The sequence below is a fragment of the Mustelus asterias genome, chromosome 19 (genome assembly GCF_964213995.1).
Source record: "Mustelus asterias chromosome 19, sMusAst1.hap1.1, whole genome shotgun sequence".
NCBI classification, from domain to species: Eukaryota; Metazoa; Chordata; class Chondrichthyes; order Carcharhiniformes; family Triakidae; genus Mustelus; species Mustelus asterias.
The window spans coordinates 6,122,816-6,134,800 of record NC_135819.1 but is presented as its reverse complement, the minus strand read 5'-3'; the positions used below and the strand labels follow the sequence as shown (position 1 = coordinate 6,134,800).

At 44.0% G+C, this 11,985-nt stretch overlaps 1 protein-coding gene across 7 annotated transcripts in view; it reads left to right on the top strand.

The window, feature by feature from the left end:
• The first annotated feature begins 2,802 nt into the window (after window positions 1-2,802).
• The window catches only part of LOC144507718 (interleukin enhancer-binding factor 3-like), a 67,084-nt gene continuing 57,901 nt past the window's right edge, over window positions 2,803-11,985 (top strand). For 4 of the 7 annotated variants that reach the window (XM_078234942.1, XM_078234941.1, XM_078234946.1 and 1 more), the window contains exon 1: window positions 2,850-2,935. The gene's annotated coding sequence lies outside the window, so the exon portion shown is untranslated. Of the gene's footprint in view, window positions 2,936-11,985 lie in introns of all 7 variants that reach the window. The other 3 variants (XM_078234944.1, XM_078234943.1, XM_078234947.1) reach the window with 1 other exon arrangement.

Here is an 11,985-nt window from a genome sequence, read left to right as displayed (position 1 = left end):
AAGGGAATTGGAAATGGAGAAGTTAGCAAAGGAAGAGAGATTGAGAATTCCAGCTTAAAAAGTTGGTGGTTAAAAAGAAGACACCGGAGGAAGGACTTGGACAAGAACCAGATGGGGAGATGTTTAAATTTGCACAGCTTCTTCCAAAATTTAATGAAAAGGGCAGGGAGGCATTTTTCAATTTGAAGAAAAATAGCTAAATAAATCATAGAAAATCATAGAAACCCTACAGTGCAGAAGGAGGCCATTCGGCCCATCGAGTCTGCACCGACCACAATCCCACCCAGGCCCTACCCTCACATATTTACCCGCTAATCCCTCTAACCTACGCATCTCAGGACTCTAAGGGGCAATTTTTAACCTGGCCAATCAACCTAACCCGCACATCTTTGGACATTACTTTTACAGGTAAAGCTGGTGAAGTGCACCTGTCTCAATCCATGGCGATGTCTGGGGAGTATGATGTAGTGAAGAAAGCTGTACTTCATACTTCTGAGTTTTACCAGAGACACATAGAAAGAAATTTCAAAATATAACAATCTGTTTAACCCTTTCAAATTTGATACAGGTTTGTCCAGAGTAATTTTGATAAGTAGATAAGAGCATTAAAGATGGAAGGAATTTGAGACTCATAAAGAAGTAATTATTTTAGAAGAATTTAAAGATGTATTGTCATCTTTGATTTATTTATTATTGTCACATGTATATGGATACAGTTGTTGTAGGGAAATATCCCTTTACCAGTGCAGAATAGAAGCTGAGTCGCAAATCAAGGTTCAAAGCGTGTTTTTATTGTACAATTGCTAGGATCCTAGGGAGATCCAACATAACCCGCTCCCTAACAGTGGGCTGGGCAGCTCGATCTCAATTAAATCACATCAGCGGTGTATCTTTATAGAGTTTCAAATTCGAGCGGGAACATTGGCTATATGTGTGTTATCTTATGTATTAAAATGGTCTATCAGTTTAAAAAGTCCCTAGGAAGTTTCATCGATTAGCATTTGTATGGTGTGTGTTCGTGTTAATGGGATTACTTGGTCCTGCCCCGGTGTCTAAATGCGTTTCCCATTATCTTCTCTATGTGTCCTCTTATCTGAATTGATCTTATTGTTTCGTGTCTGTGTTTCCTGCTTGTGAGATTGAGTGTTAATGTCATCCTGTCCTGTTGGATGTCTGGAGTATTTCATTCTAATCCTTTATTTCTATATCTTAGTTTATCAGATTTTTATGTCTGCCTTGGCCGAATTTGTAATATTTCAGTGATAGCTTGGTTTTGATAACCCACTCTATGTCTCGTTTCGTAGAGATCTTGATCGTCCTTGACCAGTTTAAAATGCAGCTGCGCGCTGTTGCTAGGCAGATTAGGGATCTTCCGTAGTCTTTGAAATTCGCGAGTCTCTCAGCTGTGCAGGGGGGGACCCGATCGAATATCCATCCGGGGGTGCCCCTCTGCATTGTTGGCCCGTTATGAGTGGTGCCAATTAGTCCAATAAGTAAATATGTTTGATGATACAAATATGGTTTTCTGGAAAATTTCCTCCTTCACAGTAAAAAAAGTATTGTTTCTTGCGCACTGTACAGACAAAATGTACTGTATATAGGGTACAAAGGGGAGAAGGAAAGGGTGCAGCCTGTCCAAGCATCCTTTAATCCTCCTCATGGTTTACAATACTTCCCAAGTCATAAAAGCAAAATACTACAGATGGCGGATATGCACCAAGTGGTCACCTGATGATGCAGCTACTTAAAGGGTCGGGTGATGGAAATGCGGGGAGTTCTCCCCAGCGCGCAGGCAGAGTGTAAGCTGCTCAGTGTATTGTTTGTTACAAGCCATTGGTCGCCAGTCGTTAGAACCCAGCACTTCTACACTGGAAATCTGAAATAAACACACAATGCTGGGAATAGTCAGCTGATCAGGCACCATTAGTGGAGGGAGAAACAGCTTTAAGGTTTTGGGTTGATCACTCTCGTTGATCTGAAGCAATAACTTTCTCTTTTAGCTTTTAATTCCTAATAAGTACCATTGTTCCCAATTCATCACTAATCTTTCACTACTAACCTCTTGAAAGTTGATAATTCTCTACACCCTAGCTACGACTAACAATATATTCTGCATCCTCTCCTTTCCTTCTCCCCTATGTACTCTATGAACAGTATGCTTTTGATTTGATTTATTGTCACGTATTAGTGTAGAGTGAAAAGTATTGTTACTTGCGTGCTATACAAACAAAGCATACCGTACACACGAGATGGAAAGGAGTGCAGAATGTGGTGTTACAGTCATAGCTGGGACGTAGAGAAAGATCAGTTTAAGGGTAGGATCATTCAAAAGTCTGATGGCAGTAGGGAAGAAGCTGTTCTTGGGTCGGTTGGTACGTGACCGCAGACTTTAGTATCTTTTTCCTGGAGGAAGAGAATATGTCCAGGGTGCATGGGGGTCATTAATTATGCTGACTGAGGCAGTGGGAACTGTAGACAGAGTCAAGGGATGGGAGGCTGTTTAACGCAAGAAACAATACTTTTCACTGCATCTCAGTAATTGTGACAATAATGAATCAAATCTCAAATTTTAATTCTGAAAACGCTTTGAGGTTATTTTGTTTGTAAGCTGGGTGATTTATTTGCAGCTGGAACTGTCCAGCTGGATCCAGGGTCGCTGCAACATCTTCATTGTTTCAATTGTTACAGCTGAAGAACTACACTACCCAGCGGCCACCGGGCGACGATGCCGGACGTACTGGTGGGCGTGGCGTCAGGCACAAAACGTCATCGGTTTGTCGCGATCGGATTGGTCAGTTTGAAGGAGAGGCGGGGTCAGTGAGCCGTAGCTGCGCCTGCGCACTCGACTCAATAAAGGAGCCGTTAACGGCGCGCGGGTCACGTGAGCCTTTTTGTCCTTTTTCCCATCGAGTGAGCGGCCGGGAGCCGGGCGACGGTGAGTGAGAGAGAGAGAGAGAGCCCGGCGTAGGCCACCGAGGGCTGAGCTTGGTACTGAGGCCTGGTCACGGCAGTCCTGGCGCTTGGCTCCCCTAACCGCCGGCAGCGGGAGCCCGGCGCTGTCTGCTGACCCGCACCGGCGGCCTGAAGTGCGTCATTCGCGGCCCGAGTGCCGGGGTTTGGGCGTTGTGCGGGAGGGGAAGGATGGGCTCGGAGTTTGAGGGGGGGGCGGGGAGGGAAACGGTGAATAAGAGGGACGGAAGCGGCCCGGTCTGAGGATTGAAGCCGGCGTCCTGGTTTGAATCTGATGGGTTTCCCCTCCCCCTCCCGCACCATGAGGCGGTCAGCGGCCGTGCACAAAATGGCGGCGGGGGAGGGGACCGCGCGCCAGTGTCTCCCCAAAATGGATTGCAATGGCTGGCTGTCTGCCGCTGTGATTGGTTCACGGTCTAGCTCTCTGATTGGCCATGATGGAGGAATTCTCTGATTGGTTCACGGTCTAGCTGTCTGATTGGCCATGCCGGAGGGAGGCTCTGGTTGGTTTACCTTCCGGCCGTCTGATTGGCTAGTCGGAGGTGCGCTTTTGTGAAGGCAGTGCGCATGCGCGCAGGTGGTTGCTGTTTGGGAAGATTTGCATGAATGAAGCTGTATTGGAGTCACTGAGTTCTCGCCCTATTGGCGGCTTGATTTAAACTAGACATGTTTCACAGATGATCTTGGGTGGGTTTTGTTTGCAGCTTATTGGTTAATTTTTTGGTATGTGGTGATGAAAGTTATACGTACAGGGGTGAGTGAGGGAGAGTCAGGAAGGGTAGTGAATTCCATGATGTTCTCCCTTGAGATCAGTAATTTCTCCTCATCTCCGCTTTAGGGTAAGCGAAAATCAATGACCTCTTGTTCTCCATTGCCCTACAGGAACACCCATGTCTACTTTGTCAATCCCCCTCATCATCTTGTACTCCTCAATTAGCTGTCGTTCTTCTAAACATCAAGGATTATGAGACTCGACAAATCTCCTTGCAAGTCAAACCCCCCCCCCATCTCTGGAATCATTCTAGTGAGTCATAGAATCCCTACAGTGCAGAAGGAGGCCATTTTGGTCCATATTGTCAGCACCAACACTGACAGAATATCTTACCCAGGCCCTCTCCCTATCTTGTATCCGCACACATTTAGCAGAGCCAATCCATCTTTGGAGTGTAGGAGGAAACCCACATGGACAAAGCGCAGACTCCACAAAGACAGTAACCTGGGTGCCTGGCACTGTGAGGCAGCATTGGCAAGTCATGTTGCAGCTTTATAGAACCTTAGTTATGCCGCACTTGGAATTATAGTGTTCAATTCTGGTCGCCACACTATCAGAAGGATGTGGAGGCTTTGGAGAGGGTACAGAAAAGATTTACCAGGATGTTGCCTGGTATGGAGGGCATTAGCTATGAGGAGAGGTTGGAGAAACTTGGTTTGTTCTCACTGGAGCGACGGAGGTTGAGGGGAGACCTGATAGAAGTCTACAAGATTATGAGAGGCATGGACAGGCAGAAGCTTTTTCCCAGGATGGAAGAGTCAATTACTAGGGGGCATAGGTTTAAAGGAGATGTACGAGACAGATTTTTTACACAGAGAGTGGTGGGTGCCTGGAATTTGTTGCTGGGGGAGGTAGTGGAAGCAGATACGGTCGTGACTTTTAAAGGGCAAGTACTTGACAAGTACATGAATGGGATGGGAATAGAGGGATATAGTCCCCGGAAGGGTTGGGGGTTTTAGTTAAATCGGGCAGCATGGTCGGTGCAGGCTTGGAGGGCCGAAGGGCCTGTTCCTGTGCTGTAATTTTCTTTGTTCAGTGCTAACCATTGTGCCATCATGCGGCCCACTTCACTACTTTTATATTCTATTCCTTTAACAATACGTGCCAAGATTCTATTCGCCTTCCTTGGTACCTGCTGTACATGCACGCTAGTTTTATGCCACTCATGCAGTAGGGCAGTGATTCCCAAACTTTTTTCACTGGGCCGCACTTTCGGAATAAAAATTTGCTCGTGCCACACCGAATTTGTTGTTGTTAAGAAATACATTCAAAAACAAAAAAAAACAACTCCGAGCAGTTTTTGATTCATAACATAGAACACAACTACTTTATAATATGATCATGGGACATCCAGAAAGTATAAAACAATGCTTGTTTAAACCATGTTTAAATGTTTCTTTGATTGTCCTTGAATCTTCCCGCCACACTTGCCATCCTCTCTCGCCGCACCAGTGTGGCGCGCCACACCCTTTGGGAACCACTGCAGTAGGGCATCCAGATCCCTCTGCATCGAAACACTCCAAAGGGGGTGGAGAGGAGTGTGTGTGGGTGGGAAGAGTAAATTATCTCGCACACCAAAAAATTGCCACATGTGCCATAGCCCCCAAGTATTTAACATATTGTTCATGTTGAAGTTGTTTTTTTGTCAGGACGATTTCTGTTTGGCCATACAAATTCCTCAAGATAGTTGCAATGCACCCAGCTTGCATGGAATCTCTGATTGGCCATTCTGTCAGAATGCACATTTGGGGCAACAAAAGGCAGTCCTGTTGCAACTGTTTTAGGATGGAAACACTTGGTGCTTGGGGCTAGTCAGTGGGGAGGGGTGGTGGTGGAGTTGCTATGGCTGACTCTGGCTCTACCCCTCCCAGTCTCTGCATTGATGTCAGCAACAGCTGGTTCATGTGAGCTCTGCACTGACCCTGGTCAATTTAATCCTGGCGTTGACAAGGCAACAGAACAGATCTGAGTGCCCGTTTCTGACTCAAATGTTGTGCAACACAGACTGGAGGCCATTCAGCCCCTTGTGCCTATGCCAGAGCTATTCACCTGGACCCAATTTTCCCAATAGTCCTGCAAATGTTTCATTTTCAGGTGTTTAACCAATTTTATTTTGTAAGTTGCTATTTCATCAGTTTTCACCATTTTATAAAGTGCATTGCTGATCGTAACTCACTATATATAAGACCATTAGACATAGGAGCAGAATTAGGCCAGTTGGCCCATCAAGTCTGCTTTGCCATTTAATCATGGCTGATATTTTTCTCATCCCCATTCTCCTGTCTTTTCCCCATAACTCCTGACCCCCTTATTAATCAAGAGCCTATCTGTCTCTGTCATAACGACACTCAATGACCTGGCCTTCACAGCCTTTTGTGGCAAAAAGTTGCAGAGATTCACCACCCTCTGGCTGATGAAATTCCTCCTCATCTCTGTTTTAAAGGATCGTCCCTTTAGCCTGAAGTTGTGCCCTCTGGTTCTAGTTTTTCCTACTATTAGAGATATCCTCTCCATGTCCACTCTATCCAGGCCTCGCAGTATCCTGTAAGTTTCAATAAGATCCCCCCATATACTTCTAAACTCCAACGAGTACAGACCCAGGGTCCTCAACCATTCCTCATACGACAAGCTCTTCATCCCAAGGATCATTCTTGTGAACCTCCTTGTCTCCTTTCTGGTCCTTTTGCCATCTATTTTTTTATCTGTGTCCTCAGTGGAAGCTGTTTCTCCCTGGCTACTCTATCTAAACCCTTTGTAATTCTGAGCGCCTAAAGGTACTGTTATTGGGCATACAATCCCAGCTTCTCCAGTCTCTATGCATAACAGAAGTCTGGCATCTCTGATAATCTAATAAATCTTTCATGGCCTGAACATCCTTTCTAAAGTGTGTTTCCAGATTGGACACACCATCCCAGTTAAATAGCCCAGTGATTTATAAGCATTTAGGGTGGTATTTTTGTTTTTCCTCATTTATGAAGCCACAGATCCAATATGCTTTTAAACAACTTCTTTACTTGTCATGTTGCCTTCAAAGATAGTGTGCTGTGCCCCTTTAGTCCTTCATAGGCTCAGCCGTTTGCAGGTGCTTTTCATGATTCTTTTGGAACCCAGCTTAGATCTGATGATTGGAAACAGTAAAGATATCAGCCACATGGAGCGGAAGCAGGAGGAAGGAGTTGAGAAATAGAACTAACCTCTGACCTAATGACTGGTGGACCAGAAAATGGGGGGGGACGGACGCTGAATGTATTGTTTTCAGTTTTACGTGCTTGATCTTGGGCCCATCTGGGGCTCCACATTCACTTCCACTGGGTAAGATGCTCTGTTAGAAAGTTGGTGCAGACTTGATGGGCTGAATGGTTTCCTGCCTTCGAGCGATTCTTTGATTCACTCTTTCCAGGGATGTTGTTTGTATGTGCTTTCTCTTTGTTTATATAAAAATTGGCAGCTGCTGTGTGTGTGAGCGCGTGCGCTACTTCAGGGACGTCCTTTAGGGACGAAATCTGCCATCCTTACCTGGTCTGGCCTTACCTGGACTCCAGAGCCACAGCAATGTGATTGACTCTCAACTGCCCTCCTAGGGCAACTAAGGATGGGCAATAGCTGGCCAGCCAACGATACTCATGTCCTAACAATGAACAAAAATTTACTGCTTGAACTTTTTCTTAGTGTTTCACACCACCTTTTCTCCTTAATGCCTTAGCTCTGACTTTACCCTAGGCTCTCCTACCCGATTTCTCTGAATCCTTAAAATCCTCACTTAAATTGCCCTGTAACCTTTTGCATCTTTCATATTCATTTGAACACAAGTTTACTTTATGTAATCTCTCCTTGTGATGTAACTTTCGGATCTTACAACATTCTGGTGAATCTGCACACTTTCCAAGATCAGTATAACCTTTCTAAGATGATGTGCCCAAAACTAGCACAGCATACAAGGCTGTGGGCCAAGTGCTGGTAAATCTAATCTTAGAATAGATAGAGGTTTGGACAGTACAGACACCGTGGACTGAAGGGCCACTTTCCATGCTGTAAAACTCTATAACTACTCTACTCCACATGTGGCCTAATTAACCATTGGTTAAGCATTGGATCTACTGCATTTTAATGATCTTTACCTGTGGACTCCTGAATCTCTCTGGACCAAGCTTTTCACTATTCCTTTAATTCCCATTGGATACAGGAGTAATGCTGGGAGGTGGTTAGTATTATTTATCCTTCCATGTGAAAGAGGAGACATACAAACCTGGAAACTACAAACTAATATTGGGGTTGGGGAAGTTATTGGGGATCATTTTAGAGCAAATAAACTTTAATTTGAGAAGACGTGGATTAATCAAGGAATGACCACGTGAATTTAAGGTATATCGTACTTGAATAACTTTATTAAATTATTTAAGGGTATTGAAGGTTGATCAGAGTATAGCAGCAGCTGTTCGGTGTATGTCTAGCAGAAGTTCATTGATCTCAAATTTAAAATTATTGGTTAAGCTTTTTGTTGGAGTGTTATGGAGTGGACATGGATGTACATGAATACGTACCTTTTGAAGGCATTTGACAGCACCACACAGGTTTATCAGGAACTGGATGACTAATGAGGTAAGAGGCAACACAAATCTAAAGGAGAAGGCATGGAAAAATAGATTAAACAGATACTGGCAAATGGAAAAGGTATAAAGAAGAGTAAAGGATCACAAACTATAGAAAGGAGGTATGGAAAGAAACTTGTAAGAGATGTCAAAATTAAGGCAATGATTTTAAAATTGTATTAGGAAAAAGAGGATGATCAGGAGTAATGTGTACCCTGAACACTTAATATCAATAAAAAGAAAATAGCTGACGTTGAATACTTTGGGTTAGTATTTACAGTAGAGGAAAGAGTTGCCATGCTGGAAACCCCCACAAGGGCTTAATATTGCACTAAGGACTCAGAAAAATTAACATTAGCAAAATAACAGTCATGAAGAGATCGATGGCTGGTTGGGTTGGCCGTGCTTCCCCTTAGTTTCCAGAGGTGTATGTAGGTTAGTGGATTAGCCATGGTAAATGCACAGGGGTTCCAGGGATAGAGCAGGTGGGTGAGCCTGGATAAGCTGCTCTTTTGGAGAGTGGCTGCAGACTGGATGGGCCGAATGGCCTCCTGCTGCACTGATATGGTTTCCATTTCCATTCCTTTAAAAAAGTACTTCTTCTTGCTGTTTAGAAAGTTCCCTGTTCCCTTTCAGTCAAAGTGAGTGACCTCTTCTGTAATTTGTCTTCAATTTCATAAGCTTCAGCTTTATCAGCAGTTTATAAATGCCTTCTGGAAGTCCACGCTAACATCATAGACATTCTTCTGTCCACTGCTTTAATCAGCTTTCTCCAACATGACCTCTTTACAAATCCATGCTGGCACTCTCTGATTAGCTGAACATTTTAAAGGTGTTTAGGCAGTCTTTAATTATAAACTTAATTAGTGTAATTTCCCAGCAAAAGACGTTGGGTGAACTGGCCGATAATTCCATGAATTGTGGAGATGCGTGTATAATTTTCCAATCTACAGGAACCGTTCCCTAATTGAGAGACTTTCAGAGGTCTCCAATTAAAAATCTTTGTTTTTGCTACAAACCTCTTTAAAATCTGATAATTCTCACAGGCAGATCAGACGCAAATCTTGACAGTTGTGAAGAACTATGGCTTCGATGGAAAAGATGCCCATCGCAGCCGGATCTACATCTTCAAATGCTCTGAGGGACTTTGAACCCTGGGACCATGTTCATTTTTTGAGCTACATGACAATTAAGCACATAGTCGTAATGGAGGGCTGGAATGTTGTAGCTGTAGATGATTAGAGGTCCTAGATTTAGGAAACTTCTGCTTATATAATTACTGAATGGATGCTGATTTAATCTGTTCTCAAAACTTTCTACATATAAACTTAGATATATTTCTTGACGTCTAGTGTTTGTTCTTCAACTTGTGTCTTTCATCTCAAAGTCTTGCTGAGTTTTGAACATGCGTATCGTTTAAGTTAGCCTGTGGTTCCTGCATGGTATGTGGGTGGGAGAAGCACAGCTTTAACAGAAAGCAAACCATCTCCATGACCTATTCCTGTCAATGAGTAAAAGGTCTGCTCTTTGAGCATGGAGTAAAATACAGTACGTGGAGGCGCAGTAAAGCTGAACTTGAATTGACTACAAGATAACTCAATCATTGCTTCGAAAACTTCATACTCGAGATTGCAAAAACAGTGCTGTGATGGTGCAGGCTCCTGTTAAAAGCTCCTTTCCTTCAAACAACAGGGTTTGATTTGGACACGGAATTATTGCTGGATTTTAAAATGCATATATGGTTTTCATGTTTGATGTTTACCATGCCAGTGAAAGTCCCCTGGCTAATCTCCCCACTGGGGAAATGCATTCAACATCTTTATGATCGTGGTTAAAGCAGAAGCAATTCACCTACTGCTGATTGAATTGACACTTGTTTGCTCTATGTTCTTGTTGGGGGTCTCTCCCTTCCCACGGAGCACTTCAATTATCAATGCTCTGGTGGTGATATTTAGTGCTTCCTATAGCAGGTAGTGGCTATAATTGAAGCATGTAAACAAACAGCTATGGGACAGTGGTTGGGGAGGTGGGGTGGTGTCATCACACCAAGTTGACACTGGATGCCAAGAGCTACTAAATATTATTTATTCTGGGTTTCTATCTAAAGATTGTGGATCTTAGTAAGAGAAGTTAGTGGGTATCTGGAACTCTGCAGTGGGGTTTACTGTATAGATGTCAGCAAAATGTTATACTCTGCTTGCATAACCTCCAAATCATTAGTACATTGTCAGGGTCCCAACTATGAGCCCTGTGGAACACGACTTGAAAGAACTTTCCATTAACAAGGGCATCCGTTGACCATTATCCTTTGTTTCCTGTTACTAAGCCAACATTTTATCCAATTTGCCACATTACCCTGTATCCCATGGACGATCTCACAGGATTGATTGTACTAATTTGCCCACCACTGATGTAAGACTAACTGGCCTATAATTGTTTGGTTTTCCTTTGATCCTTTTTTAAACAATGGAATTAAGTTTGCATTTCTCCTGCCTCCAGTATTTCCCCTGTATCTAGTGAGGATTGGAAAATCATCCTCAGCATCTAGAACATAGAACAGTACAGCACAGAACAGGCCCTTCGGCCCACGATGTTGTGCCGAGCTTTATCTGAAACCAAGATCAAGCTATCCCACTCCCTATCATCCTGGTGTGCTCCATGTGCCTATCCAATAACCGCTTAAATGTTCCTAAAGTGTCTGACTCCACTATCACTGCAGGCAGTCCATTCCACTCCCCAACCACTCTCTGCGTAAAGAACCGACCTCTGATTTCCTTCCTATATCTCCCACCACGAACCCGATAGTTATGCCCCCTTGTAATAGCTCCATCCACCCGAGGAAATAGTCTTTGAACGTTCACTCTATCCTCTTCATCATTTTATAAACCTCTATTAAGTCTCCCCTCAGCCTCCTCCGCTCCAGAGAAAACAGCCCTAGCTCCCTCAACCTTTCCTCATAAGACCTACCCTCCAAACCAGGCAGCATCCTGGTAAATCTCCTCTGCACTCTTTCCAGCACTTCCACATCCTTCTTATAGTGAGGTGACCAGAACTGCACACAATATTCCAAATGTGGTCTCACCAAGGTCCTGTACAGTTGCAGCATAACCCCAAGATCTCTCTGTTCCTCCACAGTCTTCAGAACCCTACCTTTGACCCTGTAATCCACATTTAAATTGGTCCTACCAAAATTAATCACCTCACATTTATCAGGGTTAAACTCCATTTGCCAGTTTTCAGCTCGGCTTTGCATCCTATCTATGTCTCTTTGCAGCCTACAACAGCCCTCCACCTCATCCACTACTCCACCAATCGTGGTGTCATCAGCAAATTTACTGATCCACCCTTCAGCCCCCTCCTCTAAGTCATTAATAAAAATCACAAAGAGCAGAGGACCAAGCACTGATCCCTGTGGCACTCCGCTAGCAACCTGCCTCCAATCCGAAAATTTTCCATCCACCACCACCCTCTGTCTTCGATCAGACAGCCAGTTACCTATGCAATCGGCCAACTTTCCCTCTATCCCACACCTCCTCGCTTTCATCATAAGCCGACCATGGGGGACCTTATCAAATGCCTTACTAAAATCCATGTATATGACATCAACTGCCCTACCTTCATCAACACACTTAGTTACCTCCTCAAAAAATTCAA